Consider the following 13647-nt stretch of genomic DNA (forward strand, 5'->3'; position numbering starts at 1 on the left):
GAGACAGAATTTTGTAAATTGTATTGGTTTTGAAGAGGTGAGTGTCAAACACGTAGTAAACGTTGATTGTAGATCATGAAGTTCCCTTGATCGAACCATAGTTTGTCTATTACTGTTAAAATATAGTTCCTATGTATATTCATACGTTAAACTCATTTTTTAGTTTATGAACTTTGGCGAAGTAATAACGACTTTACTTTTAAGGATGTTGGTATTTGGATTTGAAGCACATATGGGCAATATTGCCAATTTTTTAACATAGCTGAAGCGGAGGTTCACCCCTTTATAACTCGGGAACTACTTAAGTATATGAAACCAGTAAGGAAAGTAGTAAAGTCGGACGGGGCCGACTATATGATACCCTTCACCACTTTGAGTATATTCAAGAAATGAATCCTAACAGAAGTCGTATGTGTCAGTCTCGTTTCCTACTGCTGTGCCAGAAAAAAAATTGGTTCAAGAACCTCAAAACCTGGGGGCTACCAGAAAAAATTGACCACTATTTATAGTGTAGAGATGTGCTACCTAATAAGAACTCGACGTACTAAATTAAGTCAATTTGGTTGAAAAATACGATCAGAACCCCCAAAATACCAAAAATTTGGGGTACCGTTATATGGGGACTACCAGAAAAACTAGACCTATATTTATAATTTTTAGTGGTGTAATTTGGTACCCAATAAGAACCCAATGTACAAAATTTCAGAGAATTCAGTTATAAAACAAGCCCAAGAACCCGAAAATACCGAAAATGTGGGGTACCCTTATATGGGGGCTATCCGAAAAAATTGACATTTACTTTTAATTTTTGGTAAGGAGATTTGCTACCCAATGAGAACACAAAGTACCAAATTTCAGCAAATTCGGTCGAAAAATGCTATCAAAACCCCCAAAATACCGAAAATTGGGGGTAATCTTATATGGGGGCTATCCGAAAAAATGGACCTTTATTTATTATTTTTGGTAGGGATATTTGCTACCCAATAAGAACTCAATGTACCAAATTTCAGCGAATTCAGTTAAAAAATTTGGGGGTACCCTTATATGGGGGCTATCCGAAAAAATTGACCTTTGTTTATAATTTTTGGTAGAGAGATTTGCTACCCAATAAGAACTCAAAGTACCAAATTTCAGCGAATTCAGTTAAAAAACGCGCTCAAGAACCTCAAAATACCGAAAATTTTGGGGTACCCTTATATGGGAGCTATGCCTAAACGTGGACCGATTTTCTCCAATTTCAATAGGTTTCGTCCTTGGGCCAATTAAGTGACCTGTGCCAAATTTCATCCAAATCGGATCATAAATGTGACAAAAATACATGGACGGACGGACAGACGGACATGCATAAATCGACTCAGAAAGTGATTCTATGCATATTCTCAAAAGGAACCATGGGTCTATCTCGATTATTTTTGCCTGTTACAAACATATGCACAAAGACATAATACCCTGTACCACAGTGTGGTGAAGGGTATAAAAAGTGAATAGTTTTGGGTTAATTGATCTCTCGTTGCAAACTGTTCATGATATTGACCTCCAAACTTTATTTTGGTGGAAGCTGTGTCTACTTTAATGTAAAAAAATGTGTAAAAACAGGTTGAGGCGAATCAGTTTTTTTATGTTCTCCATCGATTTGTGACTAATCCACTCATTGCACGGTCTTCGTGTCAAAATAAAACTAGAAGCCAACAAAATGGGGACTACGCCCCTTATGTATCATTTTTCAAAATTTTCACTGCATCTACCTTTAAATGATGCTGAAATTTTGAAGCTCGATTTTGGGTGTTTTTTTTTTTAATTTTACTTCTAGCTTTAATACGCAAACAGGAATTTATAAAAATCGATTATAATTTGATATGTATTTTGTGTATGTAGTATGCACAGCATCAGAGTAATACTCATCCGAAGGTGAGAATTTTGTGCGATCAAATTTCTAAAAAACCTATTTTCAGTGCGACCAGCCTTTAATTATTTTTTCGGGCCAAATTTTTAGATCTGTCAACTGAATGATATGGGTACCCGCGATCAATAAGGTTATTTACGTTTCGGATGATATAAAATCTTCTTCGTGAAAATCCATCTACTAGAACGGCGGGAACTGGCCTTCCAAAAACACGAAATTTGGCAAAAAAAAATGTTTTTGAAAATATCGCGGATTTATTTGCGTTTTCTGTGGATCATTTCCGCTCAATAAATTACCTCATACGGATTTTGATCTTTTTCGAAAAGAGAACATTAAAAACTTCAGCCAAAAGAGAGATGTACCCAATTTATCTCAAAAATAGATTTTGCTGGCACATCCATGGTTCTTAATGGACCACATTATTCGCGTTTTACGATTTTTTGGGTACTTCAATGTAACGTGCGGCACATCTTAGCCGTCAAATGAAATTTCGCAAAATATACAAGGATTGGAAGATAAACTTCAGTACTTCCTGGAAACCGCATGCGCATCAAATGATTTTGAGAATTACGCGATTTACACGCAATTTATCGTGATTATTATAATATATTCATATTCTTATTTTACGGAGGAAGATATATATCAACGTTTTTCGTCAATATAATAAACGGCGTAATTTTAAGATTTTTTTCTTATGCCCAAAATTAAAACCTCGATAACTTTTGCGCGCATCAACCAAAAATTTGATCGCGAACGGTTTCGGAGTCAGAACATTTTTCTCTATATGTGTACCAAAAATCATTGATGTGCCACAAAAACAAAAAAGCTGATTTTTTGAAAATGGAATATTAAAAAATTGGCAATATTGCCCATATACATTTTTTTCTGAAATTTCTTGCATAAAATTAAAAAAATAAATATGATGACATTATTTTTTCGAACCAAAAACAAATATTTTTCCTCAATATCTTGTTTTGTTATCGCTGTGATTTAGAAACCGCTACACGGACTTGTGTGATTTTGACATCATTTGATTCATCATGGTGTTTAGATTATGTAGATATTTTTAAATTAATTTTTAGGTGTGTGTATGTAATTAATATAATGAAAATGTTGATGTAATCTGCTATATTTTTTTATTTTTCTCATATTTCGCGAATATGTGCAACTTTATCGTGATTATTATAATATATTCATATTCTTATTTTACGGAGGAAGATATATATCAACGTTTTTCGTCAATATAATAAACGGCGTAATTTTAAGATTTTTTTCTTATGCCCAAAATTAAAACCTCGATAACTTTTGCGCCCATCAACCAAAAATTTGATCGCGAACGGTTTCGGAGTCAGAACATTTTTCTCTATATGTGTACCAAAAATCATTGATGTGCCACAAAAACAAAAAAGCTGATTTTTTGAAAATGGAATATTAAAAAATTGGCAATATTGCCCATATACATTTATTTATTTTTTACTTAACGTTACGATACACTTTTGTGCAACGGACCGAAAAGCTGTATCGGCTTCTGCTGATGGAAGCGGGATGAATCATTTCACATCATTATCGGCCGGAACTGATAACCAATTACAAATTAAGATCAGGATAGTGTAGCCGCCTCAATCCGTATTGGGCCCGAATTGACAGCGCGGTACCAAACACATGCCCTGCATGTGGACTTGGACCTCACGATACGCTGCATCACTTTAACTGTCCTGCTAAACCCACTTAACTATCTCCGGAATCTCTTTGGACGCAGCCGTTATAGATTGCAACCTTCCTGAACCTGGAAACAGAGGAGTCAGAACCAGAATAATTAAAATACAACAAACATGTAGACAGAGGCTACAACAACAACACCATAAAGTGCCAAAACAAGAGAAGCCATGCACAAAAAAATATATAGAAGAGGTATCAGTCCCATACAGCCAGCATTTGTCTCCGAAGTATTCAACGGAAGGAAGTGTGAAGGAAGTTACACTGAGACATCAAAAATGACTTAATTTAGATCACATCAGTCGGAACCTGAGATTTTGTGTAGTAGAAAGCCTGCGTTCTGTTCAATGGCTTCGATTTCAAAGAAACCTAATATGATATATGTATTTGGTAACTTCACCGTCAATGGGAATAACGCCTTCCTCTATTAGAAGCAACAACAACAATACTGAAAGGGACACAGTGGGACACCATTTGATATTTAAGATATTCGATAATCGATATTTAAGAAGTTGGAGGAAAGAATCCGACCGAGAGAGGAAGTTTATCCCACTTCAAAGAGGTCAACGGTTACGCACGTATTGACGACTTTATAAAGAAATCAAGCAAAAACCTTCAACAATGCGGAGTTGGAAATCTCGACCGATTTAAAATTTTGTTGTGAAGCCACCTCAAATAGAAATGACACCAATCTCCAGAAGAGACAACAAGTGAAACTATACTGATGTAGTAGGTAAATATATCGATGTTTTAAATAAAGAAAAATATGGCTGGCGTAAAAGGAACAAAAAGGGTCAATAAAAAATTCGAAAGTTTTCTCTAAATAAAAATCTCTGTAATCTGGCTCTTTTAATATACCCTGACGAATGTCAGGTTGCAGTAAATGACAAATCTCATTCCGAAGGAAAGGTCAGTCGTTAATTCTCTCTGACGATGTTGATTATAGATACTTCATATTTGAAAATAACGTCCAATAGGATCACCAGCGTCACCTATTATTTCTGATAATTACTATAGGAGTAATTGGCCACTTCTGGGAAATATGTCGACGAAACCGAGACAATAACTAAGTACGTTGATGATATGCTTTGTATAATGTATGCCCAAATATGTCGGTTATCATTCAAATCGTGATGGTAACCAATGCTTGACAACATGCTCTCAGACAACATTCCAAGCTGGGAGTCCGATGTGAGTGGACTTTAACCTCTAGACGGTCTGTTAGGTAAACGGCCCAAGTGCGGGGTTTTCCGACAAAAATATTCTTTATAGAACTCTTATAAGTTAAGGGAACCCCCCCCCCCCATTCTCGATTTGAATTTTTTAAGATTTTCAATGGGCTGGTAAATCAATACCAATGCTTGTTAAGGTTTGTAACTTTGCACATATATAATTGAAGATTTAAAAAAGAAGAAAAATAATTTACAAAAAATTTTTGTTATTGTTTTGTTGTTGTTTTTTGTAATTAAAGAAAAGTCCTTATTTTTGATGGCGGGCATGATAACTCCTCACTGGAACATCGGAATCCGAAAATTCCAACGGTGTTAGAAAGAGTACATGTCTGGCTCTCGTATGAACTAGGATTATTGACTTCGCTCTAAAATTAACAAAATGGTGGACCTTTGAAAAAATATTTTCAATTGGCTTTATCCTAGTTCATACGAGAGCTATACACTCCCAGAGAAACGATGCAAAATTTGGAACCGATTGGATTATTAGTTTTTGAGTTATCGTGCCCGCCATTCGCAAGAAAATGTTTAGAGAAAAACGCGTTTAAAGTTTGAGAAACCCTTTAGCCGTCACTTGATGCTGACACACTAAATCGGATATATCTTCAACAGTTCTTGAGATTTTCACTTGAAATTTTGTAGAGACATTCTTTAATCAGTGTAGATTCGAATTATTTCAACAAAAATTTTGACCCCGAGAATGGGGGGGTCCCCTTAAATGAATCTTTTCAAGCCGAAATTCTGGTAATCAATGACTCGCGACCAGTGACATATCTATTGTGAAACAGCCTTTAATTATTTAAATCACTGATTTCTCTCAGTATGAAAAGGATGAAACTAGTTGTTGGATACATAACATAATTAGATCTCTCCATTCCAAGTAGGAAATCAATCAAGTGAAATTCTGCTGCCTATGCGCGGATGATTATTTTCTTTTCAGTCTGAATACAATGGACCACTGGTCTCCGAATGAAACGACTGCAATAAATTCATTATAAACATTTGATTATATGAAGAGAATGGAGTATCGATTAAACTTTGTAAACCATAACATTTTACCAAGCCAATGTTAAATCCTACTACTTTAAAGCAGGGACAGACAGAGAACCGTTCAAAGAGAGCATGCGTGCGGAGATTTGCCTGATGCGGCTTTAAAGATCTATCGATACACTTTTTCTAGTTAGGATAAACATTTCGGAAATAAGACTCATATTTAGAGCTGATTGAGAATCCGAATTGATACAAATTTTGCAAATCGTAATAATGTAGATTAAGTCCAAATATGATATACATCGGTCCACTCTTTTAGGCGCCTCTTCCACAAACAATAATCGTTCTGAAAACGTATAAATTTCATTTGAAGCAAATGGAAAGAGTCGATTGCAAATCTTAATAAGAATTTTTATGGAAAATTAAACGAACACGCCTATAATTGTTTTATAAAACACACCTAATGTCAAATTCGTTCGCCATTGTCTACAAAATGTAGTAGTCACTATTCGTAGTTACGTTACGTTAGAAACTAATTGCTGAGTACGTTGTGGTAAACAACTATCGACCATTGTGAATGATCGTGGTGAAATTGATCACCGACTGCATAATTGTGAATGCGCCACTGTTGACATTTGAACCAAATAACAGATAATACTCAAACACGCAAGAAACACGACGGACGAGTTTTTGTTGTCGCAGAAAGAATACTAAATTAATATTGTTAACGCAAACAACGACGACGACGTAACAAGAATAAAGTTATAACAATTAAATAAAAACGAATGTAAACGAGGTATGGCAAAAATGTGATTATTACAAAAGCAATTCTGAAATTGCATATTCATAATTAATAAAAAAATTTACAAAAATCAACAAGTGGTGTTATATGTTTTAAACAAAATAACATAGCAATTATACACAAAAGTAAGCTGGCAAGCAAAGTGTGTGTGGTGTGCGAGTGTGTGGAAGAAGCAAGGAAAAAAAGCCAAAAGAATTTGCAATAATGAAACAAAATACAAACATAAAATTGTGATTTGGTGATAAATGTGAATTTGCCGATAAGAAACCGAAAAGATATTGAGTGTTGTGCTGAAACAGCGTAATTTATAATTTTAGAAAAATGTGGAAGTTTGGTGTTTAAGAACCAAGTTCAGTTTAATTTTGTTTGTTTTTGTTCAAACAAAAAAGCAGAAGAAGAAAAAAAACAGGCTGCCTGCCTATGCCAAACCAAATACAACGAGTGTTGGTGTTTGTTGATGGCTGACTGGCCGTCGAGCCTTGAGTGTGCATGCTGCTGAGTTTGTGTGTGGAGAGTAACCAAACAACAGTCGACAGTCATCACTTATGACTTTTTCTTTCCAATAATTTTTCTTTTTATTTGGTGTAGTTTTTTTTTCTGAAATACCTTGGGTAAGCTCTTTGACAGCAAAATACCAGGCATAAAGCCACAACAAATAATAATCATCAACATCATTATAAGATCTACCACTATGATTTCTTGAGAGGAGGAGAGAGAGCCAGCAACACAGATCCGATTCGTTTTGACGTTGTCATTGTTTTTGTTGTGTTTTGTCTTTTTCTCCTTCTTCTTATTGTGGTTGAAGAAGAATTCCAAGACAAGCTTATTTATTGTTACTTGTGTCATAAATTCATAAAAAGAAAACATCCATAAGAATCATCGATTTCATAGAAGAGTGAGATGAGAATAAGGAAAGACCAGGGAGAGAGAAAGAGAGCGCGCGCAAAGAAAAAAAAAAATACTGAGTATTATGCAAACAAAATCAAAAGTCAAATAAATTTGAAAAACCCAAAGGAAACAAATGTTTTTAACATATCTCCAATTTGTTATTGAAACCTAGGCCAAAAAGGTTTTTTCCTCCGACATCATCCCCCTCTGCCGTTGTTAGCCTTTTGCAAATAGCAATCAGTCCCCCATAAGATTTTTTCTGCCTTTTTTGGGTTCAATATTGCCGCAGAGTACCCTCTACTAACAAACGCGGTGACTGATCATGCATTCAACCGACCAATCGACCGGTTTTTGTGTGCAATATTCAATGTTTGATTCTTGATATTTTTGTGTCTATGACGTAAACCCTGAATTTTTAGAACAGCAATAACAACAACAACAAAATAAAATTTATTGACAAGATCAACCAAAAAAAAAGCAAGCAAGCGTTAAAAGGCCATAACACAAACAACAACAGCAACAACGGTGGGTAAAACGAACAAAAGCATCTCGTAGAGGTAAGCCAGTTAGAATCTTTGGTGGGGACTTACACACAACACAACACAAACTAAAATGTTTTCAATCTTCCTTTCCTTCTTTAGTTTGCTGGACACTATTTTCACTAGCAAATACAAATCCAAACATACACTAAGTATAAAAAGTCAGCATACCAGAAAAGGGTAAACAATTTTGCAAATTTATCACCGTATATAGATTAGAATTGAAAATATGTAGGCAAAACAAAAAAGTGATAATAACAATAATGGATCAATGGAAGTGATGGACATAACGAAGTTAGAAAAATGTGGAATTAAGTGCTGCCGAAGATGATTAAAATAATGTGCTAGTCTAAGGACCAATTGCGGATCGTTTTGATATTATTGCCATAAGTAGTTCTAGAGGTCCTGATTACAATGACATATTTTCTTTTTATATAAGAATGGCTACCAAACACAAAAAATATTCTATATAAAAGGAAATTCTGTCGCGTAGCCGATTTTGACATCCATCCATAGGTGAAAGTCTTAAATCCATTTAAAAAGGCCGTTCAGACACAGTCTATTCTATTTACAATGAGATTATGTCTCGTAGCCGATTTTGAAATCTGCCTCTATATGGGCCCAGGTGGATAATTTAGAGTGCATGACTAATAAATGCATTACATTTTTGTACTCAGGACTTCAATAACACAATTTAAATAGAATTACAAAAATAAAGAAAAAGAAGAAAAAAGTATACCGCTGTAGACCCATAGGACTACATAAGGTATTTTAGAAATGCTTAAGAACGGGCTTTTAACTTGACTTAGGTTAGGTTAGGGATGTACGATTGTTAGTAAAAACCGTTCACTCGGAGACTATTGTCGATAGTGATCATCCTTGATACCTGAAAAGAAAAGGGAAAAGAAGAGAGCCAAGAAGATGATGGTTATTTTAGCCATGGCAGATTTTTGAAGAAGCCTAGGATATGATTGGGGTCTATTTCGGAGAAGAAAGCTAGATTATCAATTTCAAATCTTCCAAACTGTTTATGTCTTCTGCCAATCAGCGATGGACATCTACAGAGGATATTTTCAATTGTTTCTAGCTCTTCTTCGTCCTCACATAGACGACAGTAATCCTCTCCACCGGAGTCCCATTTTGAAGTGATAGATCGAATCTTGCAGTGACCTGTTATGATCCCCACAATGATTTTGATCTCTATCTTATTATGTGCCAGCAGCGAAGAAGTTCTTTTGCGAAAGAATACAGGCCAGATAGATTTTGAGATTCTGTAACCAGGTTCTCTCGACCATCTGCGCCGTAGAACAATCGGATTTTGCCAATGAAATAGCCAATGGGTGGTTGCACAGACCTCTCAATCGGTAGATTGGACGACTGTGAACACCCTCGAGCAAGCTCGTCGGCTATATCGTTACTATGTCTTGGAAACCAACATAAAATAACTATCCGTAATATATCATGCAGAGCGGACTTCCAATCAAGAACTGCTTTTGAATTCTTAGTGCACGACTTCAAAGCCTTGAGGGCTATCGGCTGCTTGAAAAACGCAACAAAGATTGTTAAATTTATATGAGTTGTATATTTCTAATTCCCTATTGCAAACGCCTGCATCAGTGCCTTCCTCCATCTTTGACCCGTCTGTGAAAAATGACAGACCTGGCAGAGATAAGGGGCCAATAGTCCTACTAGGAAAATCTACTCTGATGTCATTGAAGTCTCTATGAGAGAGAACATAGTCACTAATGTGAGTAATCTACTCAAGAAATCAAAACCTGGCGTTATGTTGAGAATACTAGCGTGACCATAGTTCAGCGATTACCATTCATCCGTCTCTCGGAGCCTCAGGACACATCTAGCAGCCTGGAATTGGATATTCAAGATCACATTCATGGCTGCCTGCTGTGTGCTTCTTAGCCCTTCGGTAAACAGGAAGCGATCGCTGTGCAAATCGCTGTATTAACTTGACTTACTCTTATTTCTTTAAGTGTTCATATACTATTTTGTAGGATTTACGTCTACACCAATAATAAAACTTGGGTGTTTGGCAAAGTAGAACTAGGGCGCTGAAAACAATGACATTTTTTATATCTATATAAACGAAGTTCATATGAGATATGGACTTCTAAAATTCTGCTGCGATTCTTTGGGTATCATTTTGAAGCGGGCAAGATTCTGAATACCAACGTGTTTGCATATTTGGGTCCCGTGGCAAACTTACTTTTGCCACATTTACCTCAATTTCAAAAAATTAGAAAACCAAAATTGTAAATAAATAAATTTGACATTCCGAGGATAAAATATTGGCTTAATCTTGTGGCTAAATGTTTTAACATAACTCACAAAGAAATGAACCGCCCTTTTTTATGTTTTTCGATTGGATGGCTATTTGCCATGACATATTAGGGTCCTGGTAAATGTTCGGCCAAACCTTGAACATTTTTCTCGTATAATAAGCTGACATGACTAAAGATTCTATACAATGTCACTCTGCAGGGCTTAAATAATATTGGGAATCATCCATTTCCGGATATATCTTGAACTAGGACTTTTGATTTTGCAGATAGTGATGGACTAATAATGTTGTAATATTTACGAAAAACCTGTACGTTCTACTTTCTGTGCTACTTTTAAACTTATTTTACCAGTATTATGGGGATATTCCAGCTATATACTGCTTGTTTTCATATGACCAGTGTCTTTCAAGATCATCTTCTTTAAAAAACAAGACAATATATATGTGTGTGTGCGTTTCCTAAAATGTTTCATTGGCTCAATAACAGGAGAAGGGTTGAAATGTGCGCGCTCACACAAAACACAACCGATCATGAAACTTTGTGTTTACATGCTAAGATAAAATATTACCGACCCTACACAACGTTACGGATCCTTTTAAGAGTTTCAACAGTTTTCGTGTTTACCTTTTGTTGTTTGATTGTTTTTGTGTTTTAATTCTTCTTTTTTCTCTTTTTCATTCATTCATTCATTAATTTTTTTCTTGTGTTTCATCTTAACCGTTCTTAGTTGTATATAAAGGGCATAGGGCGTAGACCCATTAACGCCAGGCAAATAAGAATTTTCTTGTAGATGTTTCTCTTACATTATTCGTACACGGAGATACGTGTTTTTTGTATTTTTGCTTTGCTTTTATTTTGTTTTGCTTTCAGTTCGTGTTCTGTATATTATCAACTATCGCCAACAATTATAATGATAATAATTGTAACAACTACAACAATAAGAAAATAACATAAATTACTCGTCAAGGTACTTTACACTTTGGCATCTTCCAAAAGGAGGTATAGTAAAGTATGGTTATAGCAAACTAGTAGGGACCAAGCAAATAAATATAAATAAATGAATTCTGAAATTAGACAACAAAAAATTAAATCGTTATAAAAAATGTTCGTTTTATACGTAATTCGCTATAAAAGTTTGTAGCAAAATCTGCCTCGGAACCATAAAAAAAGTTCGTCATAAATCTAGAATTTTATCGAATCGATGTCAGACTATATTTCGAAATAGTGGAACAACCAAAATATAAAATGGTAGCACATATATTCATGATATACGACCTGATAGGTGTTGAGGTGCCCTTGTCGACATTATGTATGCGGAATCACATGAAATGTGTCGTTAGGAAATGTCAAAAGAACAGTCGATGTCCAGAAGGGTCAGAAGTATCTCTTTGTACCTTCCCACATACTGCTCGGGGTCGTATTGAAGAACTTGACAACTTTTCAACAGATTTGAAGAATTTTTAAGGTTTATAAATGTATCCTTGCATGTTGAAACGTTGTACTGACTCTGGTTTTGATGTTTAAGTGCCGTTTAATATACTTAATATCCATGAAGTGAAGATGGTTGCACCTCGATTTTTCTGAAGCTCTCAGAAAATCAGCATCGCCGGATGCCGTATTTGCTCCATAATTTTTAATGACCCCCTATTTAGTTTCTTTCTGCCGAATTTACATCGTCCCATGCGATCACTCTACTCTGCATTGATGGCCCTTGCACAACAACTATCTCAATTTACACTCTCTTTCCCTGACAACAGCAGCAATGTCAGCCACCCTCACTCTATTGTTTATTTTGTTTTTGTTGTTTGTTGCCGTTTGCCGGCTACCGGCACAAAAAAATGTAAACAGAGATGCAGTTCGTCGTTTTCAGATTCTCAATTGTGTAAATTGTTCTATCTATCAGTCAATGTACTTTTAAGGGGTAATGCAATTTGTACTTATCCCTCTCCCACCTCCACAACACCCGTCCTCGTCAATGTATTCATGTTTGAGTGGCATTCTGAAATATTGCATTCAAACTGTAAATTGAGATGTATTGTCTGCTAGATGTGGTGTCTAGGTTAGCTTAGTCATGGATAGTTGTCCGTCGTCGAGTTAATTTGAGTCATAGATTTATGTTGATACAACAGCTGCTAGGGCAAGATACTACTAATTATTCAATTTCTCAAATCGAAGACAAGTGCCGGTGTTCACATATATTTCGGGATTTGTTCAATGCGTCTAAATGATTGGGTTTTATATCAGAAAGCCTTATTAAGAGGTTGCTGTAGAACTACGAAATGAATTTACGATGGTGATTTTGATCATACCACAATCCGATATCGTGATATACACTCGTCCGATTATATCTCCTGTCTATTCTATAACAAAATTTATTATTAATTACATATTAGGTCTGATGTCATCAAGTTAGAATTAGCCAATCCCTAATATTAACTAGTGCGATAACTAGTAACCCGAACCTAATGGCCACTTTACATATAATCACATATTCATAATGCATTCGCAGCATAATTTCATTTGAATTACATAAATTAATAATATTAAATTTAAATTAAATAAATTTACCATTATTACGAATTGTTAAAAAGCCTCATGGAAATATCAAATAATTAAAATAAATATAAAGTGTATAAAGATTATCTGCATAAATACGGTCTTTCGCTTAGCCCCATTGAAAAGAGTAATGGTGTCAAATCACATGATCTTGGTGGCCAGTTGATATCGCCACAACGATATATTACGTGGACAGAAAATTTGTATTACAATTAAGCCATATTCGTTCATGTTGTCTGGCACCGTCTTGTTGAAACCACATATTGTCCAAGTCGTATTCCTCAATATCAGGCAATAGTCGTTTTCGTTTTCACACATTCGGACCAAAGAGCACAGCGATATAAAGTTCAGGGCTATTTGTTTATCGACCTTTAAGATTCTTGATTTTTGGAAGGTGTACATAATTTTTTTAAAGAATATTTTTTTCAATGATCCGATAGGAGGTGGATTTTTTCAAGAATATTTTTTCAAGATTAAGATTCTGCAAGCAGGGTTTCTCAGTCATCTGTTGCCGACTACCTCGCAGTAGATCGAACGGATTCTACCAATGAAATAGCCGATGAGAGGTTTCACAGATCTCTCAATCGGAAGGCTGGACGACTGTGAGCCCCCTCGAACAAGCACGTCGGCCGTTTCCCGGAGCCTAAGGGCAAACCTGGCCGCTTGGAATTTAATCAAACTGTCCAGTGGTTGGAGATTCAGGATTGCATTCAAGGCTGCCTGTGGT

General features: G+C 35.5%; 1 protein-coding gene across 2 annotated transcripts in view; it reads left to right on the plus strand.

The window, feature by feature from the left end:
• The first annotated feature begins 6582 nt into the window (after window positions 1–6582).
• Window positions 6583–13647, plus strand: part of LOC133321048 (protein diaphanous-like) — a 40634-nt gene continuing 33569 nt past the window's right edge. For both annotated transcript variants that reach the window (XM_061530150.1, XM_061530151.1), the window contains exon 1: window positions 6583–6634. The gene's annotated coding sequence lies outside the window, so the exon portion shown is untranslated. The remainder of the gene's footprint in view (window positions 6635–13647) is intronic.

The sequence above is a fragment of the Musca vetustissima genome, unplaced genomic scaffold, assembly GCF_032173495.1.
Source record: "Musca vetustissima isolate MV318-11 ecotype Yass unplaced genomic scaffold, APGP_CSIRO_Mvet_v1 utg109025, whole genome shotgun sequence".
Classification (NCBI taxonomy): domain Eukaryota; kingdom Metazoa; phylum Arthropoda; class Insecta; order Diptera; family Muscidae; genus Musca; species Musca vetustissima.